General features: G+C 40.7%; 1 protein-coding gene across 4 annotated transcripts in view; it reads right to left on the bottom strand.

Moving 5' to 3' along the window:
- Positions 1 to 13,890, bottom strand: part of Gaba-b-r3 (gamma-aminobutyric acid type B receptor subunit 3) — a 79,371-nt gene extending 65,481 nt beyond the window's left edge. For all 4 annotated transcript variants that reach the window (XM_076799274.1, XM_076799276.1, XM_076799275.1 and 1 more), the window contains exon 1: positions 13,013 to 13,890. The gene's annotated coding sequence lies outside the window, so the exon portion shown is untranslated. The remainder of the gene's footprint in view (positions 1 to 13,012) is intronic.
- Between the last annotated feature and the right edge of the window lie 6,298 nt (positions 13,891 to 20,188).

Here is a 20,188-nt window from a genome sequence, read left to right as displayed (position 1 = left end):
GACAAACACATTGCCGGCGAGGCGTATCGCGCCCTGTCCGCGGACAGGAAAACCGAGGGGCGCAATCTGCTTAATGTAACGTCGTAGAAACGGGAGCACGTGGCAAGAATCGCGCGGAGAGAGGGTTACGGCTAACGAGCTCGTGTTATTGTGCCTCTAAACTTTCGACCTTGCTCGAACGAGCCCGTAAACGATCATGCCGATTAGAAAACAACGAGATTTAGTTTAGTCTCCTCGCTTCCTTCTGTCGCGTTACGCAACCTCGCTGTTTTACACAGGCTACACCGATGAATCGCGCTGGCAATCATCCCCTCCCGGCGTTTCGACATAATTGACTTTCTAACAGACTGCGTGACGATGTTTGTTATAAGATGCTCCATCTTGTCTGATCGATCTTTAGCGTAGCATTATTATTAGTGATTTCGGTTCATTTATTAAGTTACGTTGCGGATTTTTGTGCGAAATAAAAATTGTTTCCATTAATTGCCAGATATGGCAGCAACATTAATTTCCTTCCTTAATTACTTCTAGTTTATTGTCACAAAATAATGAGACGTGATTGGAAACTTTACTCAGTTCTTGCTTTTGTTTTGTTGCATCATGAATTGGACTGTAGATTTGATTGAATCAAGTCGTGTAGAGCATCGCCATTCTAATTGTTAAAAAATCTCTGATTTACCTAATTACTTCGCTCTGTAAAGGGTCTCTTTTATCTTCAATATGTTACTAAAAAAAGAACGTAAGGAGGAGAGAGTACAATTTTTTTAATTTTCAACCATTTCTTCCGTTTCCAATTTTCAAGATCAGTGACCTCGCTAGGACATAAAACTGTCGTCACGTTACATTCCGATTCTCATTCTGTCGCAGCCTGTGGATCTGCCTAAGCTGCGAAGAGTCGCAGAGATAGGGAACGTTTAACAGATCGACGCACGTCCACGAATTCTTCGAGCGTCGAACCGTTCTCGCAGCGTTGCTTCGCGAAGGGATCCGAATTTAATCTGCGTCCACGGTAATTGTCTTGCCTTGCCCGGGATTTTACAGCTTTTCGGGATTGGAAGAAACCCTTCCCCCGAATGAAATTTCATCCCGTGCCGTCGGCGACTCGTCGCGAGCCGGTTTATCTGCGTATCGCCGGAATTCTGCAGAATCGAAGCCTCGGGTTCACTCAGTGAAACGAAACTCGATAAACCACGGTCTCTCGAATTTATTCCAGTCGATGCTTCGACAAAAATTACAATTTTCAACCGTGGTCCAGCGCATTAGCGGTTTCATTTGTTTATGAGCGGGCGGATCTAGAAGCGTCACTTTCAATTGTAAAATATAGAGAATATAGAAAATATTAAATATAGAAAATACGGAAATATAGAAAATATAGAAATATAGAAAACATTAAATATAGAAAATATAGAAATATAGAAAATATAGAAAATATAGCGATATAAAAGATATGGAAATATAGAAAATATTAAATATAGAAAATATAGTGACATAGAAAATATTATATATAGAAAATATAGAAATATAGAAAATACATAAATATAGAAAATATTAATTATAGAAAATATAGAAATACAGAAAATATTAAATATAGAGATATAGAAAATACGGAAATATAGAAAACATAAAAATATAGAAAACATTAAGTATAGAAAATATAGAAAATATAGCGATATAAAAGATATGGAAATATAGAAAATATTAAATATAGAAAATATAGAGATATTTTCATAATAATGATTTCACAAGACCTCGCAAAAAAAATGTATTTATGGTTCCACAAAAATCATGCTCAACTAGTAAGCAGGACCAAAAAATTGACTCGCTGTACAAATGTTGCGCCGAATCTCAACAAGCATAAATTTCGCATAATTCTCTATTCCTGTGTGAATAGGACTAAAAAATGTATTCGTTGCACATACGACCGAGGGCAAATATCAACAAACACAGGTTCTGAAAATTTACTGGTGCTCGTTGCATAAAAATCTCGGAAAATCTCAACAAATACAGGCTCTGTGTAATTAGCAAAAGCTACAATTAAACGCAATTCGTTAATAACGTTAACGCACAAATACATTGTACCGGAAGCGATTGTTCAAATTCGTTCCACCGCGTACTGTGCGTCTAACGTACCCGTTTCATACAAACGCGGCAATATTCGTACGAAATTAAAAACGCGCCACTTTGACTGTTCCAGCGTTAAATTCGTCCGAGTAATTGCGTCAGCTATAAACGCAACAATAAACGCGCGGAACGGAGAAAACGTGCATTACAAGCGTTCCAACCGTGAGGTATCGTGACGCGTCTTCCTCATTGTCTCGGAAAGACTCGGTTTCGCCTAATCCCGGACGCCATTTTATTTCTGGAGCCCTCGAATCGAGTGGAACAGACAACGACACTTCCGAGGGACTGTTCTAAAGGGTAGCTAAGACTACGTCTACAGCAAGGGTAGATCTCTCTCGACACCCTGACCTACACTGTAGCGAAAACCTGTGACTCCACCCTTTTGAATGAACACCGTCGAAGAAAGGGATGAAGGTCTAATCGCACGAGCATCCTCAAAGAGAGCCTCGTTCAACGACGGAAGGTATAGTGTTCGACCTAAACTGCCGTACATCTCCAGAATTATTCACGTATTGACCGCAGACACTGTTCTGAATAAGGGAAGAGGAGACAATGGTCTTTGTCACGCGAGAATAAAATATTAACGCCTGCTCTCTTGGTAAATTTCCCATTTGCTGTCTCGATTAATTGGAACCTGATCATCCTCCTAAATTTTTAATTTGCCCCCTTGATTAAGTGGGGCTCGGGTCTCTTAGCAAATTTTTCAACAGTTCCCTGAATAGATGAATCTTTTAATAAATTTTTCAGTTGCTCTCTTGATTAATTGGAACTTGGGTCTCCTAGTAAATTTTTCACCTGATCCCTTGGATAGATAAATATTTTAACAATTTCTTCACTCGCACTTTTGGTTTTATTGTGACCTGAACCTGTTAATAAAATGTTCACTAGCTCTCTTGATTAATTGGGACGATATCCTAGCAAATTGATTGCTCTCTTTACTCTGCTCTTCATTTGGAAACGTTTCTCAAATAGTCTTTCTGTCTCCACCCCTAAGAAACAAGGGGTGACTTTGATTTTTTAAATGGAGCATACAGGAAATATTTCATATGCTTTGCACAGCCTTTAAAAAATTATAAAGGACGTACTGCAAACGTTCTGTAAAATGTCTTTCTACCCCTACGAAACAAGGGGTGACTTTGAATTTTTAAATGGAGCATAAAGGAAATATTTCATATACTTTGCACAGCCTTTAAAACATTGTAAAGGACGTACTGTAAATGTTTTGTAAAATGTCTTTCTAGATCCACCACTAAGAAGTAAGGGGTAATTTTTTAAATGGAGCATAAAAGAAAATTTTTTAATACTTTGCACAGTCTTTAAAAAATTATAAAGCTCGTACTGTAAACGTTCTGTAAAATGTCTTTCTACCCCTACGAAACAAGGGGTGACTTTGAATTTTTAAATGCAGAGTAAAGGAAATTTTTGAAAGACTTTGCACAGTCTATAAAAAATTGTAAACGACGTACTGTAAACGTTTTGTAAAACGTCTTTCTGGATCCACCCCTACGGAACGAGGGGTAGCCTCAATTTTCTGAAGAAAGTTTCGAGAACATTTTTCCATAATTTTACAACTTCTGTACGAAACTATTTGCTGAAGTGCTTTTTTATATCTGTATCAAGGGAACAGTTCTCCTCGGTTTTTAAGGGATTGTAAAATAGCTGCTGAAGTGCTAAGCCGCCTCAATTTATGAAAAGCTCCGGCCATTTTTCGAGAGATTCGAACGGATCGAGGTTGGGGGAGCGTCTTAAATATCGATTGTCGGTTACCAAGGTGCAAACGGAAGTGACGAAACTATTCTTTCGACCTTTCCTTAGAGCCAGAAGGTCCCGGCGGCACCACAGTTCCGCAATTGGCCGACACGACGAGGGAATTCCTTTCGGCGGACCGCGACAAAGGGGTTCCCTGCAAGGGTTGACCGCGGGCAAAGCGAAAATGGCAACGTGTTCCCGTGGAACGCGAGTTCCGCTTGCTAGAAACTGCGGAAACGTCCACACAATCTACAGGGTGTTTCGCTAGCAACCCAACACAAAATCTACCCCATCAACCCTTAAGCAACTGCGGCGGATTCTTGCACACCTGAATAGTTTAATTAATTTCGTTGCAATGGAAGGCTGTTGTGAAAATCCGCGAAGTGCATTTTGTACATTGACGCGAGCTCTATGTATCCCGAAAATTTCATTTCAATCAGTTAACTTTACTAGGAGTGACGGACGATTAAAAATGGCGAGTCTCACTGCAAGTCTGAATCAGTCTACAACTGTGATTGACACGATTTTTAACAGCTAGCTCATAGCAATATTATTAACCAACACAAATCAATACAACTTTTAATTTTTAATTACAGCGCGCAGAAATTGGTGTGAGCAACAATTTTCTTAAAAAAAGTAACTCGTTCAAAATATTGTGAATCAGTTTACAACTGTGATTTCCACGATTTTAAACAACTAGCTCATAGCAATATTATTAACCGACACAAATCAATAAAACTTTTAATTCTTTATTACAGGGAGCCAAAATTGCTCTGAGCAACAATTTTATTAAAAAAAGTAACTCGTTCAAAATATTGTGAATCAGTCTACAACTGTGATTTCCACGATTTTAAACAGCTAGCTCATAGCAATATTATTAACCAACACAAATCAATACAACTTTTAATTTTTTATTACAGGGAGCAAAAATTGCTCTGGGCAACAATTCTCTTAAAAAAAGTAACTCGTTCAAAATATTGTGTATACCATATTGTGTAAATTCAATTTTCTAGCTTCTCAGGAAAACTGATATTCAATCTTAAAAATGTCATTCCGCTTTGTAGTGCTTTTGAACAATTGCAAGAGACACCCAGCAGGGCCGAAGGGCCGCCAGATTGAATTGCAAGGGTTTCGTCAATGGTAGCACCCAGTATAGCGGGCCAGCATACGAAATGCATGAATCCGAAAGTAGTAATTCTTGTTCCAATGCTCGGGGGGTGGGGAGGGGAGGGGAGGGGAGGGGAAACGAGAAATTCAGTCTCGGGGCGCGCGAAAGCAATCGCGGATTTTTCAACGAGAAACTTATTTCCGGCACACGAGTTTCGAGAACCGGGAACTTCTGAAACGGATTGAGTCGCTTAAACGTCGACTTCCCCCGATGGGTTCGTCAATTTCTCCGGCGTTATTGAAAGCAGAACTCGCTTGTGGCGGGCTCGCCTGTTACGAGCAACCGGTGGGATCCTCCTTCGTCGCACCGTAGGACCTTCGCCTGATCGAGGATCAAACTATTCTGCAAGTCGATACCGTTCCCGGGACCCTCCGCTATTCTTTTACGTAACCCGATGATAACCCGGACGACGCGCGGAATAATGTTTCCGTACACTTGAGGACAGATTTAATCGGGGAAAGATTCTCCGAGAAAGTTTTCAATCCGTGCCTTTGTTTATCCCGGAGGTTTTTAAAAATCATAAATGAAACTGAAAGTGAAAGAATTGAAAGTGTGACTTGAAAATGAAAATGAAAGAATTCTTTGCTAAACTGCGTTCTTATGCAAAATAGAAATTGTCCGACTCGACTGTAAAAAACCGGAATTAAATAATAAATAAACCAAAAATAGTGTTCTGGAAATATTTTTTCCTTGGGACTCCTGCGAGTTCTAGGCCTGTGCCCGAGTCATTTCTGACCCACGTTCAGTTTTCCTTCGATATAAGGCGATTGCTCGGGACCGGCTTTCGCCCTATATCGAAGGAAAACGGGAATGCGAATTTTCTTATACCGAAATGAAAAGCGTTGTCTTATATCGGAATGAAATTGTACGTATCAACGGTTGAGGTTGTCCCCACCGCGAAGGGTCACGAATGACTCATAGTACAGTGATTTCTCTATATATGTCGCGAAGCCCTGGATGATAAACGTCGCGGAATTATCCCCACTTCTGCCGGGTATACACCGTGAGGGGCCCCGAAGCTCGAGAGGCCTCGGGCACCGAGGACAGTAAACATAACTCGGGTATGTCTCCTGGACGATATATGACGCAAGACCCGTGGACATATATCGAGAATTCTCGGAGGGTCTCCGCAGTTTTGTATGTCACTTGATCAGTTTCGTTACAATATACACAATATAAAGAGTAAGATAATTTATTTGTTGTGTAAGTAAATTTGATTTTGTTAATGTTATTTTAACGTAGACAGCTGACACAGTAATTTTCAACATTATTCAGAAGTGACTTTGTTAATTTGGCAGAAATTGAAGTTGGTGCTTGTTTTTGTAGAGAGACAATCTGGAGAACGTCTCAAGCAAAATTGACCTAATTTGGTAAGCATTACGAAGAGATATAAGATTACCCATAAATTTCATTAAAAATGAAGTTTTCCCCCGGCGCTAGCAAACCAATAAATTATCTTGAGTGGAATCTACCAACTTCTCTTCAGATTATTATTCTTAAGAGGAGAATGATTAAACTTGTTTTAGATATAAGCTCATGATAGCTGAAGGCTCGAGTACAGTTGCTTTAGAACGTTATCTTTGAAAATATTCGGAGAAGATAAGCTTTAAGTGTTTGATTTTGAAGATTCTTTTGGAAATATTCGATTAACATAAACGAACGAAATAAATTACTCTACCGGGCGGCGCTAGATCGCGCAACAGAGCGGACAAAACAGTTTAGCAAAGTTTAATTTAACGAATCTGGAATAACGAGAACCTTTCGAGGACGGAAGGTGGGGGACAAGAAAGCAATCCAACGTTCGCGCGGAAGAATTTACCGGAAAGTTCATTAAGTTCGCGCGATTTTTGCTAAACTTTCCCGCTGATTACGGTTTCTTTCGGTGCTGAACCGACCCGTTCCCGTTTCGCTGCATTTTAAACCAGTCGGCTGCTCTTTGCTTTGCAACGAATGACCTGTAATCACGTCGAAATCATCCCCCCACATTGCTCGAGTCCCTAAGCAACCCATTACTGGTTCAATCAAATTTGTAATTATTTTTTTACGCGGTAAATTCGTTCCTAAAAGAACCGTGCAAAAATTAATTGAAACTTAACTGTATAAATACCGAGATACAATTTTCCGATATTTAACCTTTTGCAATTTCCTAAAGAACAGTCGTACAGCAATAAACTTGGGCTCGTATTAAAGCTTGAAAACTCGACTTTCGAACAACATTATTAATTTTCCTCGAAGACATTTCTACACGACGCAGCAGCTAAAAACAGTAGACCCATTCTTCCTCGAAAAAGCCACAACTTCAAACCTCCGTGGAAACGTTAAAAAATTTTTCCCATGAATGAATTTTCCACGGAAATGAAGATTGAAGTTTCCTCTTTGCAACGACACCGTAAAAATTGAGGTACGATTTTTTTTCGCCGTTCTATGGAACGAAGACGAGGACCAAGTTCGGTGGTACAGTATGTCACTATGAAGTACCCCGTACACCTTCAAACTTTCATAAAACGACTAGAAAAAATCGTAAGTCAAGTTTTTTTACGTCGTTCTAGAGGGGAGATTTCAATCTTCGAATCTACGGAAGATTTATGTCGTAAAAAAATTTTTCGTTGTTCCTAGAGGTGCCTGAATTTGTTTAATTTTAAAACGTGTCTTTTCCACCTGCGGCGTATCCACTTTTCCAACTTCATGCAATTTGGAAGGAAGCATGTGGCGTAAACAAAACTAATTAATACTGTAATTGGAACAAGATCGAATTAATCTGCGACGTTAATTCATCGCGAAACGCGCTCGCCGTAACCGCAGCCTAAAAGGCGTCCCGAGCACCTTCGAACTTTGGCCAACGAAAACTTTGTCACCCTCTGTCCCGGTCGACGTTAGATTGCTTCCGGTTTGATTATGCTCCGCGAAATCCTGCGACCGACTGCGAAATTTCGTGCGAAACACGGTCCCGTCGCCTCGCGGGGCTTCATCGATCGCGTTCCGCCTAATGACACGCCGAAATTCGGAATTCCCGGCCGTCGATTGTCGCCGGAGACGGTGTCCGCGATTGAATTCGCGTTTATGGCGATTGACGGTATCCATGGGCGATCCCCATGAATCCCGCAACGCTCCCCCGCGCTTGGTCCTCCCGCAAACAGGAAGCAACCTCTCCGCGGGACTCGCGTTTAACCTAATCGATTGCATTCATTAGATCTAATGGGGGAGAGGGTCTGCTTGAGCGACCGTGCGCTTCTATTCAACCATTTTGCTTCTGAGTTGCCGAGGCATGATCGTTAGTCCGTCATTTTCTTGGGAAATTAGGTGAACCGAGCAAATGAGGGAATTAAGGACAATTAACGGCTATTTAGTCGGAGAAAAGCGCAAGAAAGTCGAGGAATAATAATTCTATCTCTAATAATAAATAGAATTTCTGATATCAGGTTATTCAATTTTAATTCGCTTCCGTATTTTCCGGACAAATTAATCATAAATCGTTTCCTGAAATACGTCGTAGAGAAAATGAGGGAATATACCAAGCCCAGTGAAGTCGTATTATGTATGGGATGCCCCAAAATAATTAAACTGCAGATTTCATGCGTCCGTGACAAGAGTGAATAAATAAAATAGAGGAAATTGTAACTGAAATAGACTCCCTTAGGATTTACGGTAATCGTATAATTCTCGACCTGGTAAAATTATTAGCAGAATATATAGACAGCAAAGAGTACGATAAAACAGCAAAGAATAAAATATAAATGTTCATAGTATAATGATAATTCTTTGAATGAAATTGAGTTCGTCAGAACACGACACAATAGATGTTAGTTTCTGAACCTGTTTGACAGCGAAAGAATAATGTTGTTCACACATGACCGACGTGCCAGTCAACGTGTTAACGTTGTCGGTCTTAATGGATTTTGCTAGTCATTCAATGAATGATCTATGGGGACCCACCACCGGTAAATGTGCAAAATGTGCCATGCAAAATTGTGTGTAAAATGTAACCCAAGGTAAATGCGTGCAAAAAGACGCGTATCCACGTCGGCACAATTTAACACGATCTCTTCTTTATTTTGAATATCCTCGGATAAAAAAATTTCATGTAAAATAATAAATCCAGGGAATATTACAAAGATCTGCAGGCGACGCGTTAAATTAAATTGTGGAAAATCACACAGGCAGTTTAATTATTCTCTGACTTTATGCATTTATTATAAAAACTGCTTGGAGATACAAAGTGGTAAAAATAACATAGAACCTGGAAAAAAATTCGGAGGATTAAAAATTACCAGTAAATTAATTTCAACCTATCAAAATTATTAACCCTCGGACTCCTGCGAGTCCTGGGCCTATGCCCGAGTCATTCCTGACCCACGCCGATATTTCACTACGATTTTCATTCGATATAAGGCGATGGCTCGGGACCGGCTTTCGCCGTATTTCGGATGAAGAGGGAACAGCGATTTTCTTATATCGGAATAAAATTTTAAGTATTGACTGTTGTCCGAGCTTATCCCCGCGGGTCACGAATGACTCCGGCATAGCACACGGAGGGTTTAACTCCTCCAACCCTTAATTACAATAACCCTTAACTACTCCGAATTACTTCCCGAAACCCTGTCGTGAATAATCAAAATTGGATCTTCAGTCGAAATAAAACTTTCCGAGTGCTCGGTTTTCTCGTAACCAAAGAATTCGGATTTCATTTCATTTTCCGTTTTCGCGAAAAATGTCGGCTTTCGAGATCCAGGAAAATTTTCGGCGAACTTCCGTCACCTGTTCACCGGTCGAAATGTAAAAGTTGCACACGGTTCTCTGGAATACACAAAGAACTTTCGAGCCCGAAGTCGGCAACACAAAGGGTCCATGGTATCTAAAATTGATCAAGTATATACAGACGTCTGCAAGCAAGCCTGACTACAAGACTGTCTGCACAAGCAGTACTATTCGCCTAATCAAAGTGCAAGAAGCGGCTTCGTCTCTTTGAATCCTCGTTCGTTTGTCGGCGTTTCGGGACACGGAATGATTTTACGGAGGCGGTGGAGAATAAACAACTTTAGTCCGGAGGGGTAGAAGGGGGGACAGGTGAAGAAAAATGGAGGGGGGGGGGGAAACGGTACAGGAAACGAACGGAAAGGTTGTGGAAAATTGAAATCGAGTGCGGCGGCTGTCTCAAAAAAGCGATATCCTCCGGCGACAGGACAAAAGATTCTCGGGACCGGAGATTATACGGTCCTGGGAAAAAGTCTTTTTAAACTCTTAAAAAGACTTCTCTCGCGATATCAGAAGCGGGCCTGACCTTCATAAACTACAACCCCACTCCCTCCCTCGGGAAAGTTACGTAGGAGGCGCGCACCGCGCGTAAACTTAGGGTATTTTCTTCTAAAAGGATAAACGGGACAATGCGTGCGCCGTATAAATGGAGGAACTTTCGATGTACACCAGCCCACGGACCGGAACTTTCGGAACCTGATATCGGGCGGTCGCGTTTTTCCCATTTTTTCTCCTCTCGATAACCTCGGGCTGGCATTATTATTTTTTTTTTTTCCCGCCCTTGTTTAGTTTCCGCGAAACTAGTATCGGTCTACAACGCACCCGGTCCAATTAAATGTCTGGGGAAATTAGTTGCAAATATTTTTGTATTAAACCCGGTTAAGGCTTGAATGCTGGTCGTGAAATTGCCCGAGCGAGTTGGCTGACGTGAATTTTTTAAATTATTCTTCTGTTGCTTCTAGCTGCATTTTTCTTAGTTATTTTTAACGTGAAAAATAATTTGCATAAGTAGAGTTAACGCGCGTTGTTTTCTCGGTAAGAGCACAGTGGAGATTATGGAAGAGAAAAATTCAAATGTGTTGGGATCAGTGATGTGAATTTTTTTAATTATTTCTCTGTTGCACCTGGGTACATTTAATTTACTGTTTTTAACCCATATTCGTATTATTACAGTGAATATATTTTCTTACTGTGAACACAGTGTATATTATGAACAAGAAAATGTTGGAAATGTTGGGAAGAGTGATGAGAACTTTTTTAAATCATTCTTCTGCCGCTCCCAGATACGTTGAATTGACTGTTTTTAAACCATTTGCATGATTGAATATATTTTCTCGGCGACTATGACCACAGTGTATATTATAGCGCGTGCTGTTATTCATAGAAACAATTACACCACAATGCCGATGTTATTACCAACGATATATAATTAACAAATTGCTGAAATTAAATATTTTAAACCAATAAATGCACTGAAAGCAAAATTTTTAATGAGCCACGTGGTGGAACAAAACGAAAGTTTCCTTTAAACATTAAAATATGAGGAAAACTTGTTCGACATAATAGTCGAAAGCAATCAAAGCGGGATGTTGATTCGATCCAAAATGAAACATGATCTGCATAATTAATAGACTGCAGAGATACCGTGTGTACACGTTTACGATAAAAATGGTTTCGTGAAATATGAAACGGTGGAAACAACGAGATTATTCAAAATTAAAATTAATCCTTAGCGCTCCGAGCATTGTTCGACACCATCAGCGACGCCAGCTGTTAAAACCGGAGCTGTTGGAGTGCCGAAAATTTTATTCGGGGAGAAAGAGAGAAAATGGAAACTCGTTCGGTGAATTTATTTCCTTTAACACTAAGCCTACCAAGCGTTAAAAGTATCTGGTGAATATTATAAAAATGGCAACCCTAGATTAATTGAGATTGTCCGTAATTTTCAATATAATTATTCTATTTTCCATAAATGAATTTTTAAAATTTCAATAATTGTAAAATATTAAACCGGTCATTTTACCGTGGTAGGTTTAGTATTAATATCTTTTATTGGTTCACTCGAAAACAGTATACTGTCGTTATTACCGAACGGTCGAAAATATCAACACGTCGGAGTGCGATGGAGTGCACAGGGGTAATTTAAAAAGAGAAGAAATTTACTTTAAATAAAAGCACTTTTACTGTAAAAATTTGAATGTTGCATACTGATCTAATGACCGGTTTTCTATTCCACAATTATTGAAAGTATAAACATTGTTTCGTAGGAAATTACTGAATTGACTTCTTCATTTAAGCACATTTTATAATGAAAATCGTACGAAATTGATGTAAAGTCAATCTTCTCCCTTCTATAAGACATGTCACTTTTATATGTTTTGTGCCTGGTAGGTTTAGTGTTAACAGTTAGAGAAAGTAAGAAAATTGAGTATAACAAGTACAGTGCGGATTTAATGCAAAATAAAAATTTGTTTCCTCCCTCAATAATTGTAACCGATTCACAGTGATTTTTGACTAGGTTTAGGCATTCATTTTTAGTGTGACATATCCGGATAAACCGAATTTTTTTTAAGATCTCTGGAATTCAAAAGGGTTGAAACAGAGCATCCCCTATAATACATTTAAAATGGTTCTGGTTTCATTAATTAAATTACCCTGATTTTGCAAGAATCTCTGGTCGAGTTGACGACAATATTTTCTTTAAATAATTTTCCTTATGGATGCACAATGTTTAACCCTTGGCACTCGAATGGCGCCTGTAAGCCACCACTAAAAATTGCTGTACCATTATTCAAAATATTTTTCACATTTTTAAATTCGTTTGTATTTAATAAATTACTAAACATTTCGGTGTTGTACGAGTAAATTGCACCATTTTCGTATGTATAACATGAAAAAACAATACATAGAAGGGCAATACATCCCAGGTCGGAAGAAATGTTTCGTTTTGGAGTTGAAATAGCTTCGAGAGCAAAGGGTTAACAATAACGTGTACAATTAGCAACGAAAAGCTTCGATGGTGTTCCACCTGAAGCACCCTCGTAATCTCAATAGTCATGGACCAAAGGCCCGGGTAATTCGAGCACGTTTACAGTCAACTGTACTTGGAAAAAAAAAAACAACCATGATCGTATACCGGAGCGTCGGACCGCTCGCGGACATCGTGCATCAGCGTGGAACAAATGAAAGAGGGGCAAGGGACAATAAAATTGCGCGCGTTACCGTAAAACGTAGCAACATTTCGCCGGACGTCGCATTTTCCTCCGGTGCAGCGCACGGAACGTATTCGAAGTCGGCTGTGTCCTTTCGCAGCAGAGACACCTTCCCCTGGGAACTGGGGTCTCTCCCCAGCGATTTCGGAGCCGCCTCGAAACCAATTTATTCCCGGAGATTCGTCCTCGAAACGCGTCACTTTTTATGGGACGATTCCCTGCGAAGGGACCTATGTTCGCACCGATACTCCTCTCTCTCTCTCTCTCTCTCTCTCTCTCTTTCTTCGTTTTGTTTACTCTGCTCACATCGACTTTCCGTTTCAGGACTGCGCTCCGGCAACCGATACTTCGATCGACATGTCTCAGAGTCCTCTTCCCGGGACCTCACCGCAAAATATTTGCTCGTTCCCGCGGCAAACATCCATCGCACGAGCGTCTCGATTAGTTTCCGCCAGCTATCTCCTCAGCTACACACGATCCCGAACCTCCTGATCATCGATCGATCTCGTATGCTCATCGATCGCCTCTCAACAGTTCCTCCATCGCGCCCCGTTCCCTCTCACGTGCTCAGAATTTTCTCCTGGTGAAATCGCGCTGATTCAACGGCTGCTGATTGACTCTTTTTTCGGGGGGAAATTAATTGCTGTTTTAAGTGACCGGTTCTCCGAGCAGATCGATGCAAAATTTTCTGCGAATTTTCTGGATGCTGGGATTTGCTGCTTTGTGTTCTGTTTCGAGTCGGGAATTTTCTGCAGAGATTTCTGCGGAACAGAGAGAGAGAGAGAGAGTGGATTTTTGCGGTGTTTGAAAGCGTCCGTGATCGAGATCGAGGCAGAGAGCGTCGCGTGGCGTCGCGTCGATGCAACCGCGTCGCGTGCCAGCGGTCCGCGCACTGTTGGCCCCGTGAACATTTTCGCCGAGCCCCGTCTTCCGCAGGAGTTCAAGCGGCAACCGGACTCGGGAATGCGCAGTCGCTCGTTGCCCGAGCGTTTTGCCAACAACGCCGATCAAGGAACAACGATACCTCTCCACGAATCATTCATCGAAATCAATCCGAAGCAACCCCTTCCCGATCATTTCTCATCGACCTGGGATTTTCAATTTTTTTTTAGACACCTGCGAATTTCTTCCGCAAACTTGAACGCATCTGTCAGAAAGCAGGATCTCTCAGCTTTCAGTTGAGACCTCAAACGTGTGGATATTATAACGGGAAGATATTTTAAATTCGTTCCAAAGCAACCCCTTTGGAAATCGTTCTTCTGCGACCTATTGGGATTTTCGAATTTTTTTGGTATGCTCGCGAATTTTTTCGCCTAACCTAAATGAACCTATGATAAAGTAGGATCTCAAAGCTTCCATTTGAGACCTCAAACATGTGAAAATTCCAACGGGAACATATTTAAAAATACTTCCAAAGCAACCCCTTAAAAATCATTTTTCTGCTACCTATCAGGATTTTTCAATTTTTTAAATATGCTTGCGAATTTGTTCTCCAAATCTAAATGAACATGTAATAAAGTGGGGTCTCTCAGCTTCCATTCGGGACGCGAAACATGTGAAAATTCCTACGGGAACATATTTTAAAATCCTTCCAAAGCAGCCCCTTAAAAATCACTTTTCTGTAACCCATCGTGATTTCTCAATTTTTTTAATATGCTTGCGAATTTTTTCAACAAACCTAACTGAACCTATAATAAAATGGGGTCTCTCCGCTTCCATTCGGGACGTGAAACATGTGAAAATTCCAACGGGAACATATTTTAAAATCCTTCCAAAGCAGCCCCTTAAAAATCACTTTACTGTAACCCATCGTGATTTCTCAATTTTTTTTATAAGCTTGAGAATTTTTTCAACAAACCTAACTGAACCTATAATAAAGTAGGATCTCTCAGCTTCCATTTGAGACCTCAAACATGTGAAAATTCCAACGGGAACATATTTAAAAATACTTCCAAAGCAACCCCTTAAAAATCATTTTTCTGCGACCTATCAGGATTTTTCAATTTTTTTAATATGCTTGCGAATTTTTTCAACAAACCTAACTGAACCTATAATAAAGTAGGATCTCTCAGCTTCCATTTGAGACCTCAAACATGTGAAAATTAGAACGGGAACATATTCTGAATACGTTCGAAAGCCTACCCCTTAAAAATCGAGTGTCCAATTTTCATTGGTCGGGCTCGCCGAATTGCAACTCGAAATTAAAATTCCAAGCCCGCCGATGGAATTATTTCAGGGCTGACCGTAAAACGAGCGGCCGTTTGAAAATTCTCAACGTTATTACCGAGAATTAAGCGCGCGGTAGTTGCCTGATAATATGCTTACACGCTCGGGCGATACATTCGGCCGTTCGCGCACGTTTTTAGCAACGAGTCCGCGGGCAAGACTCGCGGAAACTGAGCCGCACAGCGCTGAATAACGTAATTTTATTCGAGCTACTTTTATACCGAAGCCATCGATGCTCTTTCATTTGCATATAAATACGCATCGATACGAGCGAGGCCGAAAACGACACCGCAACTGATACATGGACAACTATACCGATTCGAGCATCAAAATCCGACGGCAAGTGTACCAGGCATAAAGTGCGATCTGTCAGCTTCTAGTCGAACCCTCGAAAGTTTGAAAATTACCACGGGGACATATTTTAAAATCGATCTGAAGCAACCCTCTAAAATCGAATAATTTTTAGCCGATCTCCGGGGTTCCATAAATTTTTTGGCAGGATTTCGAATTTCTTTCTAAATTTAGATGACCCTATCATCAAACGTGAACTTTCAGCTTTAATTTTAGCTCCCGAAACATTAAAAATTACCTCGGGGACATATTTTAAAATTGATCTGCAGCTACCCCTTAAAATCAAATCATTTTTTGCCGATCTCCGGGGTTCCATACATTTTTTGGCAGGATTTCGAATTTCTTTCTAAATTTAAATGACCCTATCATCAAGCGCGAACTTTCAGCTTTAATTCTAACCCTCGAAACATTAAAAATTAGTACGGGGACATATTTTACAATCGATCTAAAGCAACCCATTAAAATCAAATTACTTTTCGCCGATCTCCGCGGTTCCATCAAATTCCTACAGGATTCCGAATTTCTTTCTAAATCCAGATGATCCTATCATTAAGCGCGAACTTTCAGCTTCAATTTTAGCCCTCGAAACATTAAAAATGACCTCGGGGACATATTTTAAAATTGATCTGCAGCTACCCCTTAAAATCAAATCATTTTTTGCCGATCTCCGGGGTTCCATAAATTTTTCTACATAACTTCGTATTTCTTTTTAAACATAGATGACCCTATCATCAAGCGTGAACTTTCAGCTTTAATTCAAGCCCTCAAAAGTTAATAGATTTTCCGAGAAAATCATTTTAAGTCCCCTCAAAGGAAGCCCTAATTATACAATTTCTTTCAAAAAGGTCAAACGATCTTGCAGCACTGGATCACGCTACAAAATTTTAATTTTTCATCTACAAAAAAATGTCTTCAGCTCGTCGAAACTGGATTAAAAAATATTGCAGAACCTGGATAAAAAAATTCCCAAAGTTAAATATCGCTTGCTAAACTAAACCACCTCTTGATCTTTTCACGGAACACTTCTCCTTTCTATTCGAAATCATGATCGCGGAATCAAATGCCCACGTGTGCTGTTATTCTAGGGAACTAAACCACCCCTTGATCTTTCACCAGAGATCTTCCTTCTTTCTTTTGGAAAGCGTGATCGAGGAATCAAATGCCCACATGTGGCGTTATTCTAGGGGACTAAACCACCCCTTGATCTTTCACCAAAGAGCGTTCGTCTTCCTTTCGAGAGCATGATCGAGGAATCAAATGCCCACGTGTGCTATTATTCCTAGGGAACTAAACCACCCCTAGATCTTTCACCAGAGAGCGTTCCTCTTTCTTTTCGAGAGCATGATCGAGGAATCAAATGCCCACATGTGCTGTTATTCTAGGGGACTAAACCACCCCTTGATCTATCACCAAAGAGCGTTCCTCTTTCTTTTGGAAAGCGTGATCGAGAAATCAAATGCCCACATGTGCTGTTATTCTAGGGGACTAAACCACCCCTTGATCTATCACCAAAGAGCGTTCCTCTTTCTTTTGGAAAGCGTGATCGAGGAATCAAATGCCCACATGTGCTGTTATTCCATGGAACTGAGCCACCCCTTGACGTTTCAACGAAACACTGTGGCATTCTTCTTCCTTTTCGAGAGCACGATCGCGGAAGCTGATGCCCACGCGTGCTATTCTACTTGGAAGATAACTCATTGGGTTACACCTACGGCGCGGGATATTCCAAGTTCTCAGCTGACTGTTGCGCGTGTGGGTTCGCAGTGACTGATCAAAATTCCGCCAAGATCCTCTGCAGAATTTCCGGGCGAACCGTCCGGCTTTATTAAACGTCGCCGTGTGTCCGCGACGCGATTCACCGTGGCTCTCGGAGTCTATTCAAACAGCGTGAACGACGCAAAGGGAACGTTACCTGTCATTCTTCTTTGTCGCAAACGAGCGAGAAACGCTCGGACCTGGTCGCGTCAATTTGCGCACGCCATCGTAACAAGCTTTCTTCGCATCGTTTCGAGGGGAGAAAACGCGTCGCAAGCTCGCGAATTAATATTTAACGAGCTTCGTCTGTACACACTCATTGTCGTTTAATTACGAGCCGCGCCGGGAACCGAGAGAACGCCGGAAAAATGAATGAAAAGAAACCTAGTGCCACGGGCTTAAATACTTGGCGGTATTCATTGAATTTATTAATTAAAGAACCGTAAATATTAGTGCAACGGTGCAACGGTGCATCGGCGCAAGCGTCGCGTTTGCGCCGAACAACTTGTTGACTGATGGAAGATCAGTCGCGTGATGGATGTTCCTGCTTCGATCATGCACTGACAAAGATATTACAGCTGCTGTTGTTGCATTGTCATTTCAACATGGATAATGGGTTTGGTGTTTCGTTATTGATGGAATTATGAAGACGCTAACATGATTGAATATCTTCATTATTCAGACAGGGAGCTTTTTGATTTTTCGTGTGTGTCCTTTCGAATTTTCTTTTAGGTTTCGATGGACCCATCGTGAAGCAGGATCTGACAGCTTTAATTCAAGCCCTCGAAAGTTAAAAAATTCCTACGGGAACATATTTTAAAATCGTTCGGAAACAACCCCTTCAAATTCGGTTATTATTCGGTAACCTATCGAGATTTCTGAATTTTTGGATGCAGCTACGAATTTTTTTTTTTAAATCACAGTGGATCTATCATAAAGGAAGATTTTCAGCTTTAATTTAAGCCCTCGAAAGTTGAAAAATTCCCACTCATACAAATTTTAAAATCGTTCGCAAACAATCCCTTAAAATTCGGAGACCTATCGAAATTTTTCAATTTTTGGAAGCAGGTACGAAATTTTTAATAAAATTAGAATAAACCTACCACAAAGTAGGACTTTTCAGCTTCAATTTAAACCCTCGAAAGATAAAAAATTCCTACGGGAACATATTTTAAAATCATTCGGAAGCAACCACTTCAAAGTAGGTTATTAGTCCGAGATTTATCGCGATTTTTTAATTGTTGAATACAGCTCCGAATTTAAAAAAAAATCGAAATAAACCTACCACAAAGTAGGACTTTTCAGCTTCAATTTAAGCCCTCGAAAGTTAAAAAATTCCTACGAGAACAAATTTTAAATTCGTTCGGAATCAACCCTTGAAATTGGGGGTAGCAAAAGGACATCTTAACATAGTATGCTTGTTATGCGAAACAAATTGGCAGATTATATGAAAGTTTTTTACCAAATCCGCGTCTTATTGCATAAACAGCCGAACAAAACCGAACTATATTACAATTTTTACAATGCAGAAGTTCTGAAGTAGCATCCACCGTGACAAACCTAACCTCCCAGGTTCCGCGTGAAATTAATTAAATTGCTTATGGAAACTTTTGGGGATTGATGTTCATCAATTAATTAACTTGGTGTCTTCCAAGTTTCTCCGAGCATGCAACAAACGCGCAAAATCGTCACACCATCGTCTATCTAATTTTTTCGCGATCGGTGTCGCGCGTTTTCGCCTCGGTCGCAATTTTTCCGGATTCCGGGCCGTCGGGATTTCGTTTCCGGAATGTTTCTGGGGCTTGATCTCCGCCGATGAGTCCGTCCGGGGAATTGCCTCGGCGAGTAAACGAGATTTACGCTGGAATGGTACTTAAATGAGCGCTCAGCGTTCCCTCTTCGTAACGCGGTTACGCCCGCGGAGACTTATTTTTCGCATTACGCAGAAACGGTATTTAATTCCGCGACAGCTCCGGTACAATTTTCCCCGGGCCTCGTTAAGGAGATTAACCCGTGGCTCGTCGTTTATTCAACGTCGTCAAAGACGCCGTTAATACCTACGAAACTTTCCGGTTAGGCTTTTGTCCAGATCTTTCGACGATGGTCCCCCCTCGGGGACCACCCCCCCCCCCCCTTCCCCCAATCAGAACCCCGGGGACGGAAAGTTTAGAGCAAAGATCTCGGAGAGCACGAGACTTAAACTAGAAACGAATCGGAATCTGTAAAGACGCTCCCGATACCCGGGAAAGTTTCCACCGCACGCGAAAAACCGATTGAAATTCGCGACCAATTCCACTTGAAGTTTTCCGGCACTCGACACGCTTCCGGTGTTAACTCGAAACTCTTTTTATACCTTCTCCCGGGCTTAATTGCTAAAATCCCGACCCTACACGATTTCGAAAACTCGTGTTAACTGTCCTCAACAACCCTGATTTTTAGGCGTTTTTCTTGAAGAGATATTAAAGAATTATTAGCATTCGAAGGCTTTAAGAATATTGCCTCAGGATTCCTATTAAAATTATTAAAAGGAGTACGATTTTATTTCAGCTGTGTTTCCCAAAATTGACTTGGAAGATTTTTGTTTTAACTGGGGATTCAATTGTGATTATTAACGCAAGCGTTCGAGGAAGTAATTCGGTAGTTAAGGGTTGTTATAATTAAGGGTTGGAGGAGAGTTTACCCTCAGTATGCTATGCCGGAGTCATTCCGTAATTTTATACTTTTTAATTTCGAAATAAGAAAGTCGCTGTCCCCCACTTTTCTTTTTCGTCCGAAATACGATCAAAGCCAGTCCCGAGCCATTGTCTTATATCGAAAGAAAACTGAATTACCGATGTGGGTCAGGAGTGACTAT

The sequence above is a fragment of the Halictus rubicundus genome, chromosome 13 (genome assembly GCF_050948215.1).
Source record: "Halictus rubicundus isolate RS-2024b chromosome 13, iyHalRubi1_principal, whole genome shotgun sequence".
NCBI lineage: Eukaryota > Metazoa > Arthropoda > Insecta > Hymenoptera > Halictidae > Halictus > Halictus rubicundus.
The sequence above is the reverse complement of the archived record's forward strand: the minus strand, read 5'-3'. Positions and strand labels throughout refer to the sequence as shown.